Raw genomic sequence first — 12,414 nt, forward strand, 5'->3', positions numbered from 1 at the left:
TTGTTAGCCTACCTTATTTTTTTTTCATTGATTACTACATTCTTGAAATTTTGTTTGATTGAGAAACTTAGTTCATCTAAGAAATCAAAAGGCAAATTTGAAAGGTAAAAGGCAAGAGTGTGAGATCATTAGAAAAAAAAAAAGAAGCCAAAATTGAGTGTAAACACAAGTGGTATACATCAATTTTGAGTGAAAACACGTGAGGGAGTGTTATGAGATCATTTCTTTCTATTTTCTTTTATTAAAATTTTAGGTTTTACAATCATGTCAAAAGACACAAGTTCTTCTACAAATGATCATGTGATTCAAGCTATGCAACAACAATTCGAAAGAATGTTTAGTATGATGGCGGGAGTCAATGAAAAATTAGAGAAGCATGATGGCATCCTTAACCAATTACATGGAGAGCCTAGACAAAGGAGACATCCACCAATTGACCAAGAGGACTATGAAGGAGAGGATGATTTGGATGATGATCAAGTCACCTTGTTGGGACAACGAATCAATCCTAGGAGACAAGCTAGGAGAAGACATCCAAATGATGATGTTGATCGCAACCTTGGAAGCATCAAAATGAAGATTCCTTCATTCCAAGGAAGAAATGATCCAGATGTGTACCTTGAATGGGAGAGGAAAGTGGAACTCATCTTCGAATGTCATAATTATTCGGAGGAGAAAAAGGTAAAACTTGCCGTTGTTGAGTTTAGTGATTATGCAATTGTTTGGTGGGATCAATTTTGCAAGGAAAGACGTAGATATGGAGAAAGACCCGTAGAGTCTTGGAGAGAAATGAAGCAAATCATGAGAAAGAGGTTTGTTCCAAGCCACTACTACAGAGAGCTTCATCAAAGATTACAAACTCTAATTCAAGGATCCATAAGTGTGGAGGAGTATCACAAAGAAATGGAGAAGGCTATGATTAGAGCAAATGTGATAGAAGATTGTGAAGCTACCATGGCAAGGTTCTTGAGAGGGCTAAACAAAGACATTGTTGATGTTGTTGATTTGCAACATTATGTGGAGATTGAAGATATGGTGAATTTGGCCATGAAAGTGGAAAGGCAATTGAAAAGAAAGAGGTATGATTCTAAACCAAATATGGGTTCTTCTTCTTCTTGGAAAACTTCTTGGGGGAAAAAGGATGATAAACCTTTTACTAAGTCAAAAGTGGAAGAAACTAAACCTAAAATTGACTTGGGTAATAAGGGAAAGGGTGAGAATCAACCAGCCCAAACTAGGGGAATCAAATGTTTTAAGTGTTTGGGTCATAGGCACATTGCTAGGGAATGTCCAAATAAGAAAGCTATGATTCTAAGGAATGGTGATATTGAGTTGGAGAGTGAGGGGGATAGTGATGATGATATGCCTTCTTTAGAAGATTGTAGTGATGTTGAATGTGCTAAGGGAGATAATCTTGTTGTTCAAAGAACATTGATGTCACGACCCCACCCGTGGGCCCGTGACCGGCACTAGGGAATGGGTAGGCTTAAGGCCACCGAAACCCGTAGTAAGCCTGACACTCACTGATTTAAACAAATCTCATCTCAAATTAATATTATTAAAGCCACAATTTATCTTAATAGTTACACTTTACAAAATTACTTCGGTCTACCAGAAAAACTAGGCGAGACCTAAAACTCAGAAAATTTACAACTGATACATCTACTAATTACTACTGCGGAGAATCTAAGATTTACCAATTTACATACCAAATCAAATACATCACCCGATGATGAAGGAGTCGGGTTACTGAATAAGAGTCGCGAGAGAACTAACAGTCACGAATCTGAAAAAAAATAAATGGAGACCGGTCTAGAGTGAGTTAAAATCAAATAATCTAGGGACTATTGCTTCTTCCTCGGAAAACATAGATTATTCAAATTAGTATATCAAACCATACTATAATCATACCCTACTATTTCCTTCACATAAAATATTAATCATTCGAATCAAAATATCAACCATGCACGTAAATACAATCCATATTATAATCATACCATAATAAATAAATAAATGAATAAATAAAAATATATTTTTACTTTTACGGGACGAGTGGCTCAAGAGAACCCTAACCCCAATTCTAATAGCCTTTCGGCTCTCTTAATCCAACAGTCTGGCGCCCAGAGAGCAAGCTCGATCAGGTCCTTACCTCCGACTGAACACTTGAATTTCAAATAAGCCAAAGAGCATCGCTCGATCGGGGACCTTAACTCCGGCGAATCAATTGAACTCAGCCCGGAGAGCAATACTCGATCGGGCGGACAAATCCATAATAATCTTATATCCATGATCATTACCGGCAGCCCGATGTAACCCATCAAAGGCATGTTCTACAAGCCACATTTCCCAAATCGCAATCACCACATTTAATAAATATCATTGTCTAATGAAATCATTCAACACTTATCGGAAATAAAGATTAAAAATTTAGGATAAGGCAACGTGCAATTCGTGTCGAATAATAATATCCTGTATTATTATAACGTTACTAATAATAATATTTATATTATTTTCAATAATTAATAGTCCAGTGAAATCATTTACGTTGCGATACTAATAACCATATTATGCATAAACTTTCAAAATAGCATATTAAATCAGACTTAGCAATAGTGCAATGATTAAATGACTTTAACTCACAGGTTTGGCGACCTCCTAGCTCTGCTCCGGTGCCTCGGTAGGAGCGAGCCGAACGAACTGACAATCTAATCACGGAAAACAATTTATCAAAACGCTGAAACAATCGATCATTAATCCTAGGTCTAGACTCCTAGGACTGACTGTCTAAGAATCTCGACTCGGGAACTACCGAAAATTCGGCAGAACCTCCCCTACAACACGAACATTACCCCCCGTAAAAACGGGTCGAGGACCTGCTAGAAAAACACTCCAAATATCCAACAATTTAAACAAAGGGAGTCGGGTCCCCAAACTTCACTATTTCCCGACTCCGCCACACAGCATAAAAATAGAAGGCAGGCAATTGACAGACAATTATTTTTGACTCACAATATCATCAAATACACAATATAATCCAATAGACACAATTAAACCAAGAATTTCTAAAATTAACGGGCCAAAGAAAAATTACCGAGACGCTCGGTCGCTCGGTCGACTCGCCTCCAGCCGCCGGAGTCCGATCGACGATCCGAACACACCATCGGACTCACAACGACGCGCTGATGACGATCCCCGCTTTCAATTTTCCGATCTGATACCCAATCATCCGGAGAAATTTGCGGACGATCTCGACCGTCGATTTGCAAACGAAGCCCGATCGCCACGAAACCAGTGCCATCGCGAAGCTTGAGCTGAGGAGAGTCGGGATACGTCCTCCGATCGTCCATCCTCCGCCGGAGCTCGCCGGAAAAGCCTAAAAATGCGGTTGCATCCACTTCGCCGGAACTTTCTCCTCCGGCCACCAAAACCGACGCCGCTACCGCCAAAAGGAAGCTCTCTCCAAGGGGAGCCGATCGCCACCAAGATCGGCCGGAAGGCACGAAAGCCGCCGCCACACGCAATCCGCCTCACGGAGCCGCTGCTGCCGTCGCCGGCCTGCCACCAACGCCCACGCCCGACGGCCGCCACCGATGCCTGCAGCCCCCCTCACTTTCTTCCCACGTGTACTCTCTCTTTCTCCTCCTTTCTTCTTCCTCGATTTCTTTCCCTTCAATATCGACATTTGACCCCTGAACTTTTCCTTATTACAATTTAGTCCCTCAACTTTCTTAATTACTTACAATTTCATCCTGCATAATTCCAATTTGACCCCCAAACTTCTTTTTAGCCTTTCAATTAAGCCCTTAACTATTTAATTTGGGCCAAATCCGAATTATTGAAAATACACAATTACAAAAATACCCCTGACCGACATATTTATTTACAAAAATACCAAGCTCACAAATTTCCATTAAAACCCCATAAAATATAACATTATACTTTCAATCCTTATTCCAAAATAAATTTCCAATTTAGTCCTAACACACAATTAAATTAAATAATCAATTTTCCCAAAATTCTTTTATAAACACATCCTTTACAATTCTACCATAATTTTCCAATATATAATTTTACTTATATAAATATGCATTTGGAAAAATTTTGAATAACCAAAATATAATCATTTCTCAAATAATTTACTTGAATAATTTCTTAAAATTTCAAACTAATTGGGTATAGAAAATAACTCATTTATTTGATTAATATTAAATTTTTCATTAAATCATTTCAAATTAAACCCAATAAAAATAAAGCTAGAATTAACTTAAATAAAAAACTCATTATTAAATATATATAAAAAATTCCGAGTGTTACAATTGAGTTTGCAAAATAAACATGATGTCCATAGGGAGCAAAGGGAAAATTTGTTTCATACTCATTGTTTGATTTCTAACAAGTTGTGCAACATGATTGTGGATAGTGGAAGTTGTACCAATGTAGCAAGCACTTTGCTAGTGGAGAAATTGAAGTTGCCTACTACCAAGCACCCAAGACCATACAAGTTGCAATGGCTTAATGAAAGTGGAGTTGTAAAGGTAAATAAGCAAGTTTTAGTTTCGTTTCAAATTGGTAGATATAAGGATGAGGTGTTGTGTGATGTGTTGCCAATGTTGGCCGGACATATGTTGTTGGGGAGACCTTGGCAATATGATAGAAGAGCTAGTCATGATGGATTCAAAAATATGTATACTTTGACTATGGATGGAAAAAGGTTTAACCTTGGACCATTAACTCCAAAACAGATTTTTGAAGACCAAATGCGCATCAAGCAACAATATGAAGAAATGGGTTCTTCATTGGGAAACTCTTTGGGAAGGGAAACCTTTGAGAGTAAAGAAAAAGGTGAGATGAGTGAACTTAAAAATTCCAATTCTCTTGACCAAAATGGGAAACACAAGGTGAGAGAAAACAAGAAAGGTTCAAATGAAAGAAAAATGAGTGTTTATGCAAAAATGAGTGATGTGAAGGAAGCTATGCTTTTGAGGCAACACATGCTTGTACTTATGTACAAGGAGATTTTGCATATTTCTAATGAAATAACCAATTGTTTGCCTAGTGTTATTGTTGATCTTTTGCAGGTTTATGAAGATTTATTTCCGAAAGAAATTCCAAATGGTTTGCCACCTAAAAGAGGCATTGAGCACCAAATTGATTTCATACCCGGAGCAAGCATTCCAAATAGACCAGCATATAGATGTAATCCGGAGGAGACCAAGGAAATCGAAAAGCAAGTGAGTGAGCTTATGGAGAAGGGTTATGTTCGTGAAAGCATGAGTCCATGTGTCGTACCCGTCTTATTAGTGCCTAAGAAAGATGGAACTTGAAGGATGTGTATTGATTGTCGTGCCATCAACAAAATCACGGTGAAGTATAGACATCCCATTCCTAGGCTAGATGACATGTTGGATGAATTGCATGGTTCATATTTGTTTTCAAAAATTGATTTGAAATCTGGTTATCATCAAATTAGAATGAGAGAAGGTGATGAATGGAAAACAGGTTTTAAAACTAAACATGGTTTATATGAGTGGTTAGTAATGCCTTTTGGTTTAACTAATGCACCAAGCATTTTCATGATATTGATGAATCATGTTTTAAGAGCATTCATAGGCAAATTTGTTGTTGTCTATTTTGATGATATCTTGGTTTATAGCAAAAATTTAGATGAGCATGTACAACATTTGACTTGTGTTTTTTATGTGCTTAGAGAAGAGAAGTTGTATGCTAATTTAAAGAAATGTTGTTTTTGCACTAATGAAATTACTTTTCTTGGATATATTGTCAATGACAAGGGTATTCATGTTGATCAAGAAAAGGTAAAAGTAATTAGAGAATGGCCAACACCCACAAGTGTAAGTGATGTAAGAAGCTTTCATGGTTTAGCTAGCTTTTATAGAAGGTTCATTAAGAATTTTTCTACCATAGCTGCACCTTTAACTGAATGCATAAAAAAGAATGTTGGTTTTAAGTGGGGAATTGAACAAGATGAGGCTTTTAACTTGCTAAAAGACAAATTAAGTTCTGCACCCTTGTTATCTTTGCCAAATTTTACTAAATCTTTTGAGATTGAGTGTGATGCAAATGGCATAGGTATTGGAGGAGTTTTGATGCAAGAAGGCAAGCCCATAGCATTCTTTAGCGAAAAGCTAAGTGGAGCAAGTCTAAACTACCCTACATATGACAAGGAGTTTTATGCATTAATGAGGGTTCTAAAGATATGGCAGCATTACCTTGGCTACAAAGAATTCATAATTCACACTGACCATGAGTCCTTGAAGTATCTCAAAGGACAAGGAAAGCTCAACAAGAGACATGCAAAATGGGTGGAATTCATTGAATCCTTTCCATACATCATTAAGTACAAGCAAGGGAAAGAAAATGTGGTGGCCGATGCATTGTCAAGAAGGTATGCCTTGATCTCTAAACTTGATGCAAAATTATTAGGATTTGAATACATAAAAGATCTGTATTCTAATGATCCTGATTTTGCTAATGTTTATGGGGTATGTGAGAAAGGGGGTTTTGATAAGTTCTATAAGTTTGATGGTTTTCTTTTTCGGGAAAACAAATTGTGTGTGCCACAAAGTTCTTTGAGAGAGTTACTTGTGAGAAAGGCACATAGTGGAGGTTTAATGGGACATTTTGGGATTAAGAAAACTTTGGATATGTTGGGTGACCATTTCTTTTGGCCACACATGAAAAGGGATGTTCAGAGAATTTGTGAGAAATGCATTACTTGCAAACAAGCCAAATCTAAAGCAATGCCTCATGGTTTGTATACACCTCTTCCCATACCAAATGAACCTTGGGTAGACATTTCTATGGACTTTGTTTTAGGATTACCTAGGTCCAAGAGAGGGAGAGATTCTATTTTTGTTGTTGTGGACAGGTTTAGCAAAATGGCACATTTCATTCCATGTCACAAGACAGATGATGCAACCCATATTGCGAATCTATTCTTCAAGGAGATTGTAAGGCTGCATGGAGTGCCAAGGACCATTGTGAGTGATAGGGATGTCAAATTCCTAAGTCACTTTTGGAAGACTCTTTGGGGAAAGATGGGGACAAAGCTTTTGTATTCTACAACTTGTCATCCGCAAACGGATGGACAAACAGAGGTGGTCAATAGGACACTTGCAACACTTTTGAGGGCTCTCATCCAAAGAAATCTGAAGAATTGGGAAGAATGTTTGCCACATGTGGAATTTGCTTACAATAGGAGTGTGCATGGTTCAACAAATTGCTCACCCTTTGAAATTGTGTATGGATTCAATCCATTGACTCCATTAGATTTGCTACCATTGCCATTGGACAAAGCTAATTTAGAGGGGAAACAAAAAGCTGAATTCATCAAGACTTTGCATGAGAAGGTGCATGCAAACATTGAGAAGAAAACACTCCAATATGAAAAGCAACACAACAAAGGGAGGAAGCAGTCATTTTGAGCCTCGGAGATTGGGTGTGGGTGCACTTGAGGAAGGAAAGATTTCCTAACCAAAGGAAATCAAAGCTTATGCCAAGAGGAGATGGTCCTTTTAGAGTGTTTCAACGCATCAACAACAATGCCTACAAGCTAGAACTTCCAATTGAGTATGGCAATGTTAGTGCTACTTTCAATGTTAGTGACTTGTCTTTGTTTGATGTAGGTGATGAAGATGATGGAGCTGATTTGTGGACAAATCCTTTTGAAGAAAGGGGGAATGATGTGAATCCAAGTTCAAAGCTTAAAGAGATCCAAGATCCATTAATAGTACAAGAAGGCCCAATCACAAGGTCCAAATCCAAGAAGCTTCAACAAGCCATATTGGGTTTAATTAGGGACATTTGGAAAGCCCAAGAACTTCAACCCAATAAGGCATCCATGCAGGCCCAAGGAATAATATTTAACTTGTTTTCATGTTAATAATAGTTAGGGTTACATGTAGTCACCATACAAGTTAATGTGGTAATTAATACCAAGTAATGGCTATCAATGTGGGTAGTGGTTATTAAGAGCCACCATATACAAGTTAATGGGGTAATCAATACCAAGTAATGGCTATTAGTGTGGATAGTGGTTACTAAGGCCATTTAAGAGTAAAAGTAATCCTATGTGTGTGAGTCTATTTTAGTAGTGTGTGCATGGACTTATACTCTATATAAACAAGTCCTTTTCTCTTTCTTTTAGAGCATGATTGAAATTGATATATGAAATTTTGTTTGAGTTTTATTGTGAGGAATTTTGTCTTTAATTTCTTGCTTGAACTTTGCGACTTATCAAGCTTTATTCTAGCTTGTGGTGTCAAAATCTAAATCTTTGTTTTCTTGTTATTTATCAAACTTTCTTGTTTGTGGCATAAGAGAAAATTCAAAGTCTATCTTAGTATCTTTATCCTTGTTGGTAAAGGGGTTAAGTAGCATCCATCTTCTTACTTCAATCTTTGAACGATCCGAATTTGTGGATTAAATTGGTAATTTCTAGTTTTCTTCTAATTCAACTTATCATAGTATTTTTGCTATTGGGGAGTTAATTGATGAAACCTACAATTCCCATCAAGATAATAATTGTAAGTACAATATTTTTAGAAATGTTTTATTCTTTTATTTTAAAATTTTTAGTATGTTAATATACTCATAATATTTTTAATTTTGTAGATATTATTGAAGTTATACAAGAAATCGTCAAATAAGGTAAGAAGTTATATTTGTAATTTTTTAGATTAAATTTATTGTTGTTATTTATTATGTTTATTTTTTTGTGTATTATATAATTTGTCACATATAAATCTTTTTAATAATTAATGTACTTTTATAATTCTTTTTAGTAGTAATAATTATAAATTTCTGTATATTATTATATATTATGTTATACAACTTTTTTCTTTACATTTTATCGTAAATTTATAAAACTAAAGTAACAATTAAAATTAATAATAAGAATAATATTATATCATACATTATATATTTAAAGTCAAATAAAATAATTCAAATATTATCTTTTTAAACAATAAAGTAATGAAAAATTATTTTAAATATAGATAATTAATTTGTATATAATATTTTTGCAGTATAATAATATTCAAATTGTATAGTAATAAGCATTTATGCATAACTTTTTTTGATAATATTATCTAATGATATTTGGAAATGAATGAGTAAAATATGCTGTCAGTAAAATAAAAATGTACAATGTTTGCAGTTAAACGAAAATGTATTATCTTTTATAATAATATTTAAATATAAATGAGTAAGAAATTATGAAAAAGTAAGTATGACGATATTTAAGATTTATATAGATATATTTTATTAATTATTAGTAATGTTATTATATAATAATTTTGTGATATAATTGAATAAAAAATTATGTAAAAATAAATGATATTTAAAATTTTTATAGATCTTTGTTAATTCTAAAAGAAATCGTCATATATAGGATATGAATTTTACTTAGAATGCTATTTAGATATTGTGTTGTTATATAATGATATATTAATGTTTGTACTGGATGAGTAGTTTAAATTGTGTTTAAAAATTAGTTTTTATTTATTGCAATTAATTAATAATTAGTTTAGATTTTTTTTTAATAATTTATTTATTTATTTGTTTAAATACATTTTATTTTATTAATTATATTTATATTATTGATGCAGAAAATTATGATAGAGCTTACTTGAGTTTCTCTTATTATACCTACTAGTAAACAATGAAGAAAAGTGTGATCATTATTAAGCATGTTACAAAATATTAAACTGAATCTTGAGGACAACAATGATGACTTTACTTGTTTGGTAATCATATTATAAAAATTAATAATTGTATTGAAGAGATTGTTTGGAAATGAGGTTAAAAGATAGACAGCGAAATGAGGATATACATATTGTCATTATGCTTCCCCCGCATCATACACCTGCTCCCGAACCATTTCACGAAGATGTGTAGGGTCCCAATACATAAGTTCTCCAACTACCAAGACGTCGATGTAACAGGCATAGAGAAGTACGCATCCCACCTGCTGTGACATGTGCTACAGTGCCAAAACCAGTCTAATATCATAATCAACAATTTTATGGAGCATCAACTTCATATATAGCTCCTACAACAATTACATCTTTAAATGTTCCTATGCAATCTCAGCCCAACCCGTTTGCTGATCCATCAAGCTTTATGGTAGGTCCTTCTGCACCATCGTTCTTAGTCCATTTTTTATTATCATGTTCATTCATAGAGTGGGCTAGAGCTAATTTTACATCTTTTCGGCCTTCTTCTACAATACTTTTGATGGCACAATTACAATAGTTTGACTCGCAACTGAAGCAGATAAACTTATGATCGGTCCTCCCTAGCAGTGCATAGACTGAATTATAATCGGTCCTCTTGGTGACAAACAGCAGGGTAGCGACGAACTCGTGAAACCCTGTGTCTCCAATCTAAGCCTGCACTGAGCTCGACAGGTCGTCAAACCATTCACGAGCACCGTAGAAATTCCTAGTGAACCCGATCAACACAGTTTCGTTGTAAAAAGCACGAAAACATGTATCAAAACACAATGCGCACACATTGAGACCCGAAACAAGTAAATATGTTGTTTATTTATTTTTTAGTTTCCATCAAAATGCCCTAAAAATTGCACGTCAATTCAGACTATACAAAGCCAATAGGCTGTACGCATAGCCGAATCAGCTTTGTAGGTTAGAGCATAAATTTTTTTGAATTTGTCAAATTTTCATGTGTTTTGAACAAATAATGCATGTATCTAATATCTATATCACACGAAATATGATTTAATGAAAGAAAAATACCTCTCCAACAATCAAAAAAGCTCGATAAGTGTTAAATTTTACCAAAATGGGGATTTCCTCCCCTTTGACAAGGGCAAGATCATTTTGGCAAGAAATCGACAATGAAAAATTCCTTAGTTGGTGCAACAAGGGTATGTCTAGTAAATCTAAAAGAAGAGTTGGCCATATTAAGACTGATTTTATGAAATTTGTAGAGAAATGAGTTAGAAATCAAAGAAAGTGTAGAAAAGGGGTTTTGAGAGAAAATAAGAAGAATAGGATAAAAGTGAATTACAAATGGATATGATGATAATATATATATATATCCTAAAGAATGCAAAAGTGTCATTTTGGTCCCTAACCTTCTAAAATTATATTTTAGAACTAGGATAGGCCACTAGTGTAGTCTCTAGAAGACGTCTATCAAGTCAATTGCATCCCCAGGTGGAAATTTGTAATTTAGAGTCAAATTCAGTACCCGAAAGGTGGAAAATCAAGAAAACTTCAATAAGCAAGCGAAGTCCTTAAAACTGAAGTAGGCGAAGTCCTTAAAATTAATGCAGGCAAAGTCCTTTAAATTAAAGCAAGCAAAGTCCTCAAGATTGAAGGCGAAGTCCTTAAAAATTCCAGCAAGCAAAATTCTCAAGAATTAAAACAGGCATAGTCCTCAAAACTCAAGCAAGCATGGTTCCAATATCAAATCAAAAATTTATGCACCAGTTAGAGCTTACGAGGCGTAGCTTCTACAACTCATTAATATATCCTTTTAACCATATCCTTGATATTATGATTTGTCTCAATTTATTTAATCACATGAGTGCTTATAAATTTTGACAAATCGGGTGCAGTTGTCAACACCCATTTTCAGGATACAAATATCAAGAAAATTACCCTATGATAAAAGTTACTACCTTCCTCGAGTCTCAAGAGATTGAGGACGGGCAAATCCAAGTATTGAAAATAATTGGATTTAAAATTACCTTTCTAGAATCAATTTGGATTCAATTGTTATAAAAAGTTAACTTTAAGGGGTGAAATGGCAATTTTTGTAATTTTAGGGACCAAAGTGCAATTTTTCTAAACTTTTTGCTCTTTCGAGCTAATAAGCTCTACACATTGGTGAGTGGGTAATTTTCAAAATTTGATGTCGTTTTATGCGTATTTTGACTTTAAATGCCTAAAAATAATAAAACAAGTTCCTAAAAACTTTTTATGATAATTATTAGGATTTTAAAGATTTTTATTTTATTTTATTGGATATTATTGATCAATAAAAGAAAATTGTTCTTTTTAAAAGTGATTAAAGCTTATATATTTCTTTAGGATTTTCTAAAAATCCTAGCTCTATATAAGGATCATTATAACATAATTTTAGGGTTATTAATTATTATTAACTTTTAGCAAATATCATTTGTTAGCAAAAACACTAAAATAACCCTACGTTCTCAAAGGCTGATATTAGGAAAGATTTTCATTTAAATGATAGAAGCTTTTCCTAATCATAGACAATGCTGGATTATCATCTAACCTTCAATCCAACCGCCTCGTTATCATTAGAGACTCGCAGATCAGCAATCTAAGGTGACAAACTGAGGTTTCCCCCACATCTAGCATCATCAATCAATATTTCCTTTACTGTTTTTTATATTAATTACAT

The 12,414-nt window shown here is 34.4% G+C and overlaps 1 pseudogene; it reads left to right on the forward strand.

The window, feature by feature from the left end:
- Positions 1–264: 264 nt before the first annotated feature.
- On the forward strand, positions 265–7,819 carry LOC125370643 (annotated as a pseudogene).
- The last annotated feature ends 4,595 nt before the right edge of the window (positions 7,820–12,414 follow it).

The sequence above is a fragment of the Ricinus communis genome, chromosome 7 (assembly GCF_019578655.1).
Source record: "Ricinus communis isolate WT05 ecotype wild-type chromosome 7, ASM1957865v1, whole genome shotgun sequence".
Lineage (NCBI taxonomy): Eukaryota > Viridiplantae > Streptophyta > Magnoliopsida > Malpighiales > Euphorbiaceae > Ricinus > Ricinus communis.